The sequence below is a fragment of the Protopterus annectens genome, chromosome 14.part0 (assembly GCF_019279795.1).
Source record: "Protopterus annectens isolate FY-2018-M chromosome 14.part0, PAN1.0, whole genome shotgun sequence".
NCBI classification, from domain to species: Eukaryota; Metazoa; Chordata; order Ceratodontiformes; family Protopteridae; genus Protopterus; species Protopterus annectens.
The window spans coordinates 815,973,401-815,987,357 of NC_056748.1; positions in this window are offsets into that span (position 1 = coordinate 815,973,401).

A 13,957-nucleotide genomic window follows, 5' to 3' on the forward strand; every position below is an offset into this window, starting at 1 on the left:
CCACAAGGGGGAAGTTTGGCAAGGGCATAGGGGGAACTTCCCCTCCTCTTCAGTGTATGGAGACAGAATTGAAGGTGGCGCATCCGGTCTCTGTCTCTGTTCCAGCTGCAAAAGCAGCCTAGAGAGACAGCAAAGCCATGGACGATGTAACACAATGTGTGGCCGACAAAATTCTGGTTGTTGACAAAACAAACATGGAGTTGGCAGAATTGCTGCCAGATGAAAGAAAAGTATGAATACAGAGAGTGAGTCTGTATTGGAGGAGAAAAGGAGAAAGGAAAAGGTCATTGCACAGGAGGAGAAAGGGCCTGACTCAGAAGAATTGTTCCAGCTTAAGTTATTCAAAGGGGAAACAGAGCAACAGGATGAATGTTATCATTACAACCCTCCAGTCCGGTGGGTTGCGGGATGATTATTTAGAACAAATGGTAAACCAAAGTGAACTGGAAAGCAGTACAGCAGTATCGTGGAGTGACATAATGGAGAAGATAGAAGAAGAAGAAAGGAGAAAAGATGAACCCGGCAAGAAGACATATGCACAAACCATGACAGAAGGTAAAAGAAGAGAGGAGGAAAAGAATGATATGAAGAGAAGGTACACTGTTTGTATAAGTAGTAAACAGATGAAAGGACTAAACAGGTATGAAATATGCACCATTAGGTGTGAAAGCAAAGGAGGTAAGAATGTTTATTCTTATTAACAGTGAGACATTTTTGTAACTTATTATTTGAAAATGGACAATTTATGGAGAACTTTATAGGAAACTTTGAACAGAAAAAAATGCATATCCTTGGTCTGAATATGTTATTCAACCTTTTTTTAGGCAGACACAAAAAAATAGTATTGGTGGAATTTAGACCTGACGTGGAATCAATAGACTTAAAAATGAACCTACTAACTATGTGCAAGGAGGCATTGGACACTACAAAAGTGTATGACGAAAGAGGACATTGAACTGGGCCATGGGAATGTGGAGTTATTTTAAAAATAGAAAAATGATAAAGTGATGCATATACCAAATGTTATGAATGTGCATGGTAATAAGGGTTATGTAAGATACAGAGGGCAACCAAAACCTGTTATTTTTGTGAAAAAGATGACAATTTGATAAATGAATATGATAAGAACAAATGTTATTTATGTGATAAAACTGGGCATAATGTAAAAAAAATGTGATTTAAAGTGCAAAGAATGTGGCAATACTGGACATTCATGGTTAGAATGTGAAACAGATAAGTGATATGGGGGAAAGAAATAGAAGAAATGGTGACACAAGAATAAGTACAACAAAATTATATTAATATAGAGGTTATACATGAAAGCAAAAAAAATTATGAAGAAAAAGAAGATGTTATAGAGGAAATAAGCAAAGAAGAGTCTGAATGGCAGAAAGTAAAAGGTGAAAAGAATTCAATAGGGAAAAGAGTTAGGTAAAGGAAAATAACATTTAAAAACATAATGTACAAAGAAAATAAGAAAGGTAAAAGATAAGGAGTTATACTATAATAACTGTTCTGTAAAAGCTCAGAATAGTAGCTTTAAATGTGAACAGTTTGAAAAACATTATGAGAAGAAGTGTATTACAATGGTGTGCTAGAATAGACTCTGAAGTTATAATATTAGAATATATAAGACTATTAATTGAACAGGAAAGAACACAAACAGAAAAAACTGTGGGATGGTAAAGTTGTTTGAAATATAGGTAAAGAAACATGTTTGGGTATATGTGTATTATGTAAAAAATATATTAAGATACTAGATTTACAGTGGTTGAAATAGGTAGAATAACAGTGTTAGACATAAGATGGAAAGGATGTGTATATAGAGTTACACCTTTGCACGCATATGTTACAAAAAAGAAAGAGAGGTGATGTTCAAAAGAATACTTAACTATGTATGTGCAAATATGAATATAATAGTAGCAGGAGAATTTAATTGTAACCTAAGAGGAAAAAATAATACTTGTGATGTTAAATTTGTTATTGAAATTATGAGGAGTGGAAAATTAAACTTATGGGAAAACAAACATTGGATGTATAAAATAAATTAGATAAAAAATGTTTTTTTTTAATTTCAGAAAGTTCAAAAGTAAAACAAAAAGTAATTAAATATAATGGGTTTTCTGATCAAAAAAGGAATTAAGTTTAACAGGTTTTCCAGTCATATAGCAATTTGGATTAAAATACAAGAAAATGAAGAATATATTAAGATAGGAAAATGGATTAAAAGGATAAATGAAAAAGAGTTAGATCTAAAAGGAAGAAAAAATTTAATGTACTCTGGAGACATCACATAAATATAAGAGACTTCTATGAAAACTGGACAGTATGGTGGTTATATTTTAAAGAAAAATATAGAAAAAAAGTATTTTTAGAATGTGTAGAAAACAAAAGAAAAAAGTAAAAGAAGAAATAAGATGTTAAGTCAAGAAATACTTAAAAATGTATTAGAAAAAGAGAAAAAATGTACAAAAAAAGGAAAAAGAAATATACAAAATGAATCAAGTCAAGTTTCATAATCAGTTATATAAACAAAATATTTGTTACTAGGAAAGAAAGAAGAGGCAGCACCTTATTTGTGCAAGATAATAAAAGAAGGAAAGATAATAAGAGCATTAAAAGATAAGTAAGGTAAAGTAATTAATAATCAAGAAGGAATATATGAAATAGTAAAAAAATGTATTAAATTTATTTGTTAAGAAATAAGTGAATATAAGAAAAAATTATGATGGAAAGAAATTAGACAAAGAAGACTGAATATTTAGAAAAAATAGACATAAATGGAATGAATAAAGTTATGAAAGATATAAATACAAATTCTGCAACAGGAATAGATGGAACTGAATACAACATGTATAAAGAAATGGAGGATTGGAAAAAAGTAATGTTTATTGAGTTAACGAATAAATGGCTAGAAACAGGAATTAAATACAAGGAAATATGCATTGGTGTAATAAATTTTATATTAAAAAAGGAAATAGAAAAAAATAAAAAATTGGAGGCCAATTACATTGAATAACACACATTATAAAATATTTATGAGAATAATGGCAACAAGATTACAATGTAAGATGGAGAAAGTATATAACCAAAATATATTTGGAAGAAAACGAAAGGGGAGTCAGGAATTATTATGGATAATTAGAGAGATAATTGATGATGTTATTAATAAAAATGTAGAGATGACAATAATGATGGGGGCATAAGTAAGGCTTGTGATAATATACAAAAATACAATATAAGTGGAAAAGTTCTAAGTGTAGTTAAATCAATGTATGAGGGAGATTATGTGAAACTAAATGGGAACAGATGGATAGGGGAGGAAATAAAAGTAGAAAGTGGAATAAGACAGGGGTGTCCAGCTAGTAGTTTAATTTTTTAAATGGTTATGAATATAATCATAATTGAAATTAACAAATTGTTAAAAAATGGAGGTTACCATGTGGTAAAAGAAGTACAAATGCCAATTATGTATACCTATACATATGGTATTGAAATAATAAAAAATACATTATGGATGGAAAGAGCAAACTTAAAGTTAGGTATAATGTTGGAAAAAATCAGATTAAATGTAAATAAAGAAAAAAGTAAAGGATCTGGTTTTAATGGAAAAATAGGAGGTATTGAATTTAATGGCAATTATATAGAAGTGTTAGGAATAAAATTTGTGAAAAAATAATACAAACAAGAACAATGGAATAATGTTATGACAGAAGTAAAGGACATGTTTATGTTTTGGAAAACATATACCCCAGGATTCATGAATCTTGCACCAAGTGCAGGCGTAGCATCGGCATTCTAACAACAAAGATGGCCACCGAGCGATTCAGGTATGAGCTGTTTCCACGTGCACTACCTGCTTACGCTACGCCATCACAACTCCTGAGCCTTGTATGCTAATTACCCCACGTGCAGCAGTGTAGCATGCAAATGAAGGTATGTAGCAATTCAGGAAGTGGTGCAGGCATAGTGTAAGCATGCAGAAATGTAAACCGTAGAAAACGGTTTACATTTTTGCAAACATAAAATTGGAGCCATGACAGCTGACCAAACACATGTATTATATTGTTAATATATGCCAATGGCTAAATATATAGCCACTGGCATAAAAAAATGTACAAAATATAAAACTAACATTTAATATATATAGTCGCACTATCACGACGTGGAAGCGCAGGGCAGCGGTGCACAAAGGGGATCACAAGGAATATATAATAATATAGAATAAAGCTGCAATGAAACACATATCACGATTTCCCCATAATAGTCAATGGCAGGCATGCTACACCATACTCATGGTGCAAGGGTTGCTAAGGGGCAGTGACAGTCTTATGCTCAGTAACTAGGAATTAGTAGGCAATGCCATGCAAATGAGAGGAGTAATAGTGATTCACAGATTCCCCGCTGGTGTAAGGATGCACCTCACAGTGTAGCGTTATAACACTGAGGTGTGCCCTTGAGATAAAGATGACATCAAGAGAGGGATGTGTCGCCATTGCTGTAAGCACATTGGAGCATTGCTAAACCAGTCTGCCCATAGCTAGGCAAAGCTGCAGGATAGGGGGTGTGTCAAACTGCCCATAGCTATGCTTAGCTGAGAGTACAGTACACAAGGTAACCGAGTATGCATGTGAACGGAGATGAAAACGTGCGTAAACTCGGTAAATGGGTATGCGCGGCGCGCACTGCAGCTGAAACAGGAAGGATATAGGAAAGAAATAAGGAAATGCTGCAGCAGTGAAATTGGAGTACAAATGACTAATTAACACTTAGGAGCCTACAGTGGGCCATTGACAACAGCTAACAAGGCTGCAAGCAGCTACCTGCAGAACAGGGAAGGGGAGGGGCTGTAGTGCAAAGAAAACAGCAAAGTGTCAAAGCAGAACAAAGCTGATATGCAGTATATCAGCTACAAGGCACATTTTGCCATGACTGGGTAGGGAAAGTACAAAACAAGAAAGACAGCAGGTGGATGCATGCCTGATAATGGGAGGGGATCCAGTTCTAAAAGTGAATTAAAGGGCAACAGAATAATCAAGGCAGGCAAGTAGATCTCCGCAGTAAAGGCCCCACACTTGCAGTACTCATTGCAAAACCCATAATTAAGACACACAGCAGCTGGAATAGCTCATACACACCCACTTACATCAGCAGCATCCATAGCAAAATACTATAACGTGTGAAAGCACCTCACACACATGTGTGTATTCCCATATACTCTGCACCAGTGGTGTATACAGATGGGGAACTTTTATTATGTACATGTTAGGGGCTGCCATAGCTTTGATCCACCAGCATGTGTTGGAGACCAAAGCTGGTGTGGAGGATGATGCACATGACCACCTCAGGCACCAGAGGAGGAGAAGAGTATTCAGACCCAGGGCAACCTACCAGGGGCTACATGATCTGGAGATAGTAGAGCATTACAGGGTGGACAGGGGCACCCTACAGCAACTTGTGGAGCTGTGCCGCCCACACCTCAGAGCCAGAACAAACAGAGGGGAACCCATCCCAGTGGATATGAAGGTATGTGTAAGCCTGAGAATACTAGCTACAGGTACCTTTCAAAGACCAACTGGGGATATCATGGGGATCTCACAGGCATCAGCATCCAGGGTACTACACCAGTTCCTGGATGCCATGTTACTACATGCCAATGAGCACATATACTTTCCTCGAACACATGAGGAGTTGGCCAGCAATATGCTACTCTTCCACTGTGTGGCAGAATACCCGGAGGTACTGGGTGCAATAGACTGCATACACATACACATCGAGTCACCACCCAGTGAGCAGGGTAGGCGCTACATAAACTGCAAGGGATACCCCTCCATCAACTGCCAAGTCATGTGCAATGCCCAGGGCATTATCATGGATGTGTGTGCTGGCAGCCCTGGAAGCTATCACGACTCCCACATCTGGCATGCCTCACAGCTGTATCGGTTATTTGCCAGGGGGGACATCCCAAATGGCCACCTGGTGGGGGATGCTGGCTATGCACTGGAATCGTGGATGATGACTCCCATCAGAAATGCACACACACCCATGCAGGAATGCCATAATGAGGCACACGCACAAACAAGAATCATCATAGAGCGTGTGTTTGGGATGCTGAAATCACGGTTCCATTGCTTGGACATATCTGGTGGAGCCTTGCAGTACTCTCCAGGCACATGTGACCCCATCTTCATAGTGTGTGCCATGCTACACAATATGGTCCTGTGGAAACTGCTGCAGCAGGGACAGAATGGTGAAGGCCCTCACAGCCCACCGCCATTGCCAAGGGCCCCACAGACACAGAGGTACTCAGACCACGAACACCCTGAGCCAGCCCCAATAGGCAGACAGAGGCGTGCCCAGTATGCCCATGCCTTGGCAAAGAGGGAACTTATAGCACACACACTGACAGTGTAGGCACCTAGGGACTGACATCTTTCTCCACCTGCACACACAGTAAAAATGGATGGCACACACACACAATACTACCTGTGAATTGTCATGTATAGGCAGTCTACTGTGTGCATCCAACATAGGCAGCCCTCAACTATTGCACACACAACAGCCATTGGTACAAGGTAAGTCAACACCTGAACAGTAAATGAAGCTATCAGCATATACAGATACTGTATGTATAGATTCATAGGTAGGTACTTGGCCAACTGCCAGAAGCCATTCATAAGCCCAGCCAAAATGTGTCAGCTTTTGCCACCCCATTGATTCATTAACTGTCCCTCTGTGGAGCAGAGCCAATGGCGGGATCCCTGGGGGTGCATCTACTGTTCCCCATCCACCCTTCAAGGTTTCTCTTGCAGAGTGTTAGTGAGGGGCTCTGTATAATGTAGTTAGGGATGTTGTTCCAAAGTATGGGGAGTGTCTATGACAGGAAGCTGTCCCTCCAGCATCTTCCAGTTATTGTTGTGGCAAGGTTCAGCTCACTACAGTGTGTGGCTCCCTGTGACATGGATTCCCATAAGTGGAGCATATCCATCAACCCTGAGTTCGACATGGCTGTGTTGGCCAGCAGAGATCATCTCTGGGTAAATGAGATGCCACTGAGTAAAGCAGGAGTTTATTCAGTCTGGCTGCATAGGCCATATGTTGGAGGCCAGTATTCCCCTTGGTGAGGTACATTCATGGACCCCCCAGCTGTTGGACGTGTCTTCTGAGATACATCCCACATGGGTTATTATACCCTATGATGGGACTGATGAGTGATGGGTAAAGGGGCACTATAACCCCAGTATGTCTAGATGGGAATTCTTTAGTAATCAGATTGCCTACATAGAAGGATGTCCTAACTACTGTGGAGATATGATTGTCAAAGGGGAGATCACTATCTACCTTAGTTCCCAGATGCCCCATTACCTCGTCTGTATTAAAGTGGCTGCCACTTATGTGTTAATATGTGGGTGCCAATTCCACAATGGAATGACCATGCAGTTAGTGGCACTTGGCTGGAGGCCATGTAGTTGGCACCCTGTGATGTTCTCTGTGAGGCCCCTTGAGGGATGTCCGTGTCAGCTGGGCTATCAATCATGGCTCCCAGTTCGCAGTCATTGCCAAACATGGTCTTCCATAGTCCACCTGTGTTTGCCTGTACCTCTGAGATGTATATGCAAAACAGTAGGGCTCCTAGGACTGAGTCCTGTGGGGCACCAGTCGTGACTGTTCAAGAGTTGGAACTGGAGACTGCTAGTCGTACCATGTGGGTTCTGTGTGCACGCCCGTTGGCAACCCAACCTGTGATGTATGGGTGAATGTACAGGCTGGTGTGTTTATCAATGATATCTGAGTGGGGCATGGTGTCAAAAGCCTTGGTGAGGTCCAGATAGTATGTGTGAACCATCTCCCCTGTCATCTAACGTCTTGGTGACTGTATGTAAGATGTCAAACAGGTTCAGTAGGCATGAACTGCACTCAACCAAGCTGACCTGAGTTGGGTCACTTGTTCGGAGGTTACCAATGTCATTGTTAATGAGTGCCATGAGAATGCAAACCATACCATTGCAGACCAGGCTATTCAGGCTTATGGGGTGGTAGTTACCATGGTCAGTTGTGATTCTACCTTGATGGAGTGGAATAACCATTGCCACTCACCATTGTATGGGCATGTAGCCTGTGGAGAGGCTGAGGTAGGAATGCTTAATTAGGTGGGGGGCAGGTTGTCTTGTACAGTTTGCAAGATGCAGTCTGGGTCAACATCTACCTCCATTGGCACTGTGTTCTGCTGTTAGAGATGGCTATTTCCACCTGTGTGTCTCTGATGGTTGGGATACAGTACTTTTTGGGTAGTGTTGTGGGCTCTTTAGGGGTTGAAGTATGCACCGAATGTATCTGCAAGGATATTGGTGATATCAGTAGGGTCAGCATATTTTGTGCTATATTTCACTGGCACATTGCAAATCTGTGTGTCACCACTTAGATCCTTGACATAGCCAAAGAAGGCTTTGTGGTTATCTTTTGAATACTTGCGCATTCTCCTGCTGATTTTAGCCTTAGATGATGTCATGAGGGACCTACGTATCATACTAAGAGTGGTCACAGATGTCTGCCCTTTGTGGGATTTGGTATGTGTCTGGAACACTGTCCTACTTCTGTAGTATAGCCTGTTTATTGCAGAGGTCCACCAGACCAGTCCTTGTCTAGGAGGAGTGAGTCTTGGTTTACCAGTGATGGCACGATCTATACATCCATGTAGGTTATTATAGACTGCATTTGTAAATCTGTCTGTATCTTAAGAAGTGTTTCCCCTTAGTGTGGGGGCTGTGAAACCCCCCACCCCTGTCACTAGTAGTGTAAATTTAGCTGTAGGAAAGGTATACACTGTGGTATCCATGGGTGGGGGAGATGCTAGGATTTGGAAACAGTGAATAGTTCATGGTCAGATCTAACCAGTGACCGGTTAACCTCTGCTGTGGTGCACCTGTTGCCCATGTTGGTGATGACCACATCTAGTAGTTTCCACCCCACATTAGGGAGGTTACCACCTGATATAGGGCATATGAGGTGATACATTCCAGGAAGCGCTGGGCCTGGAAGTGAGTACCGGAGTACGTTTCCCAGTTAATGGTATGGTAGTTAACATCGACCAATGCCAGGGTGTGCGTTAGGACTGTCATGTTCTTCACTGTCTCCAGGTAGGTGGAGTGGAGGTCCTGGGTCATGGAGGGTGATCTGTAGCAGGCCACATTTCACATTGCAGTTGTGGCTGATGTTAGCTGCACATGGATGATCACAGAGGTATCATGCTCCCCCCCTAACCTGGAGGTGTAGGTATCCCTGATGAATATGGATACAGCCCCTCCATGTCCATCAGTCCATGTTCTGTGGCTGAAATGTGTGGTATGGGTTGTAGTCTGGTAGTGCTGGTATGCTCTCAGGAGCCTTAAGACAGATTTCAGTTAATGCACAGATGTTGATGTTGTCCATCCTGAGGAGTGCTGTGAGTGCCTGCATGTTGTGATCACAACCCCTGGTGTTGAGTAGCATAATCCTCATTGAATCTGCTATTGTGCTGTTTACGGAGCTGGTATTCACCTTCGAGACTCTCCTAAATAAGGCACCATGGGGTTGCCAATAGCCTTGTCCAGTATTCCAAAGCCTAAGGCTGACACATAGGCCGGTATGGTATCATTGCATGCATGTTCCCCATCTTTGCTTGTTTTCCATCTCCCCTGTAGGTAACCTACTGGTAAGCAATAGAAAGCCTTAAACTTATACAAGTCTTCTAGCTTCCAAGATAGGCTTTTGGAGTGACTAAGTATCAGTGTTCTGTATGTTCTTGCTGTACTCAACTGTTTCCTGACTATGTGGTGATTTATCACTGTATATTGTGATCAGAAGGTCTGTTTATTCACATATTATGGCTGTGATGGCCTGCACATTAGAGGTTCACAGATAGCCTACTACCTATCTGCCCAAGGGCAATTAGAAGCATAGCTACAGTGTGTTGGCTTTCCCTGCACCATTGATGAAGTAACTGAGCCTCTGTCAAGCATAGCCAATGAAGCAGGCAGAGCTGCTGGAAGCTGTTGAAGACTGGGGTTGTGGATGGTGATAGAGGCACTTAGTGATCTAAAGAGGGCATGTTAATGTGACAATTCAACACCATTCAATTCCCCCAACAGGGCTTGCAGCTATCAAACTGGACAGGCTCCCCCACTCCCTGGCTGTATGGTTCTGGGACACATGATCCCAGGGGTGTATAGTCTGTTACCCATTCACACAAGGTTTCCCTTGAAGTGTGTCAGTGAGGGGCTATGCCTAATGTAGTTAGGAATGTAATGTATTGTCTCACAGTACATTTGTTATATGTTATTATTTCAAGAGTACATGAAGCTCAGTGAGTTTGGGGGCCTGCACCCTTTGCTTAGCCTAGCTTACACATAGAAATCATCTAAAATAGGAAATAGGTGGAAGCAAAATTAATGTCAACAGTGTAATGGTTACAGCATCCATATAGTTTCTGTGCATTCGAGGTTACAATCCCGATAAAGGCAGGGATGTTTATGATGTGCAAAAGTATACCTTAACCACAGCTTGCATATATAGGTAGTAATTGTCTGTATAATAAACATTCGAAACACCCATATAAACCCATGTGTGCTGGAGAGTAGTCAACAGAGAATATAATGTTATGTCAGCACATAGTGAGATGTTACGTCACTGACATGTATATCCGGAGTAGATAGCGGATGTGGCTGTATTTGCGCACACAGGTTATGCATTACAAAGGTTGTTTAACTGTGTTTAACCGCTGTTATAATGTCACACAAACACTTTTAAACTATCTTACAACTGCTTAAATAAGCCTTATTCTGCAGTAAAAAAACATTTGTAAAGCATCACAGGTGTCGAACCCTGGACCATGCACACTATAGTCATGGGACTTACCACTAAGCCATCCGAGGTGTATACATGTTTCATAGTCTTGAGACTACACCTTATACCATATGCATTTCACTGTAATGATCACAAATGGGACAGTCACTTTGTGTACATATGTACAGTACATTGTAATGTACTGTAATTTGTGAACCAATGCATTCCAGTCTACATATGTATTACTGTTACAAACTAATACGAAATATATATATATATATATATATATATATATATATATATATATATATATATATACATGTCAGTGATGTCTGCACACACACACACACACACACACACACACACACACATATGTATATATATATATATATATATATATATATATATATATATATATATATATATATTATACAGTTACATCAATATCCATATATATATAAACATCTATGAACACACTTTGTGACACAGAAGCACTCCAAAGGAATTGGAGTGTACACAAAACACATGCAGCTCTGGTATTATAACAATTAATATTAACCTAATTCACCATAGAAGGGGTGGTTGTTGTGTATGTGAAGATTGGGGTGGGAGAGGAATGATGGGTAATGCAATCATGTATCAAGGAGGGCCTGGGTTGGATGTCCAATAAGTGAACTGGAGGGGCATACATGGAGTATGGGGACAATATAAAAAGGACACAAAGCAAGACCCTTTCTCATTCATAATACACCCTGTCATGTCACATTGCAACACCTAATTTCACAAACATATGAACATTAACATGTATCAGACATATGTACACCAAATGGCTGTCACATTTGTTTTCAGTAGTGAGGAATGTCTGTAGTACAATATATATTCTAAACACCATAACATTTGTACATATCTCAGATGCCTTAGTGGTAAAGTCAGTGACTGTGGTGTTCATGGTCCCGGGTGCAAGACCTGCAAGGGCTGTTAGGTTATTTTGAGGGCCAGAATAAGGGCTTTTGGATGCAGGTGGATTAAAGCACTCTTAAGCAGTTGTAAGCGGGTTTCCACGTGTTTGCGCTACGGTAAGAGGCGCTGAAACACGGTAACTGGAGAAGCGCTTCACACGTTTAAGCTTTGCTTAACGTCATGCAGACCATAGGCAAACCTGCTCACAACCGAGTAAATGTGCGTTATTCACACTTTCCCTACCAGTGCCTACTCTGAGCGGTAAAATAATAACACCTTCCAGGAGTAGAACCCGCAAACATGTACTCCATCCTCAGAGTAACCTAACACTAAGCTACCTAGAATGTACCTATCCCAGTTGTGTATGCAGACAGGTTAAAACGCAAAGGGAGGAATCTGCTGAAATAGGACCATCTGCCATGTACTCAATTAAAGGTGTATGCTCATATATATATATATATATATATATATATATATATATATATAGAGAGAGAGAGAGAGCAAGAGAGAGAGAGAGATACATAGAGACATGTCGATATATACAGGTCTACATATATATGTAGATATATAGATAGGTTAAAAACATCTACACATCTATGAAGGTACAGATGCAATAATGTATATATCTATATACATATACACACACACACACACACACACACACACACATATATATATATATATATATATATATATATATATACACACACACACACATATATATATATATATATATATATATATATATATATATATATATATGGGTCTACTTCTTTTGACCTAACTTTCATTTGCCTGACACTCATTTGCCTGACCCCATTTGACTGAAATTTCATTTGCCTGACACTTCATTTGCCCGACACTTCATTTGACTGACAAGTATTATTAGCAAGAAAATGGAATATGCCCCCTTCCCCACTGTAGTGCAATCCTGGAGTTAGAATATATAATTAGGGGGGGTGTGGGGGGTGAAGCCCCCCACTTCATTTCATATGATATTGTTAACTTTTGATGTAATATTGCTTAGTGAAAGAAAAGTAAGTGGGGGTCTTCACCCCCCACACCCCCCGTTGTGGGGGGCTGTGCCCCCCAACTATATATTCTAACTCCAGGGTCGAACTGCAGTGGGGAAGGGGGCATATTCCATTTTCTTGCTAATAATACTTGTCAGTCAAATGAAGTGGCGGGCAAATGAAGTGTCAGGCAAATGAAATTTCAGTCATTTGGTCTCAGGGAAATGGGTGTCAGGCAAATGGGAGTTAGGTCAAAAGAAGTAGACCCATATATATATATATATATATATATATATATATATATATATATATATATATATATATATATATATATTTAAATATATACACACACATACATACATGTCTGTAGACAGCATCCTGAATATAACATGGACCATAGCAATTTTACACCCCCCCCAAACAATATGAACATAACATATGAAGAGTATATGCCAATACACTATTACAAATATGTTCTATGGACACAGTCACCAACACAACTGCAATGACTGCAAATATCCATGACAGAATTACACAGGCAGCTTTCATTTTGCAAAACTTTATTACATTCCGATGTATTGCCAAAAGGATTCAAGGACTAACAGTACCTGCATGCTATACAGGAAGCATTTAATAGTGTCTTAATGAATCAGCCTGCAATTACCATAGTATTAGTCTACTAAGGGATAGGTGTTCACATACGGAAAGAACACCCACACACATATAGACGTTGTATAAAAGGGGTTCCTACATACCTGCATGTGCTATGTACACCCACCAACATCTACCCCACAACCGAAATAATTACATCAATACATACTGTCATACTGTCATACCATAACCAATTATGCAACTACTGTCCAACATCTGCTGAAACCTTACCATACCTGGACACAGACACACTAGCATGGCCCTATGTGAAATAGTTGCCGTTATACAATTGAACAGCTGCTGATGTAACAGGGTTTGTATGAACTAATCCCGTTTCAGAGGGTTGAAAGGTTCATACACCAGGAAGTTTTACCGAGTACTGATTATCAGCACAGTATGATACACAGTAACACCAAACTAAATATGTCTGGTAAGCACACTGTAAACCCCCTAACATTATATGCATAGCTATGCAGCCTTGAGCTGGTCAAACAACCTGGCCAGACTGAAAC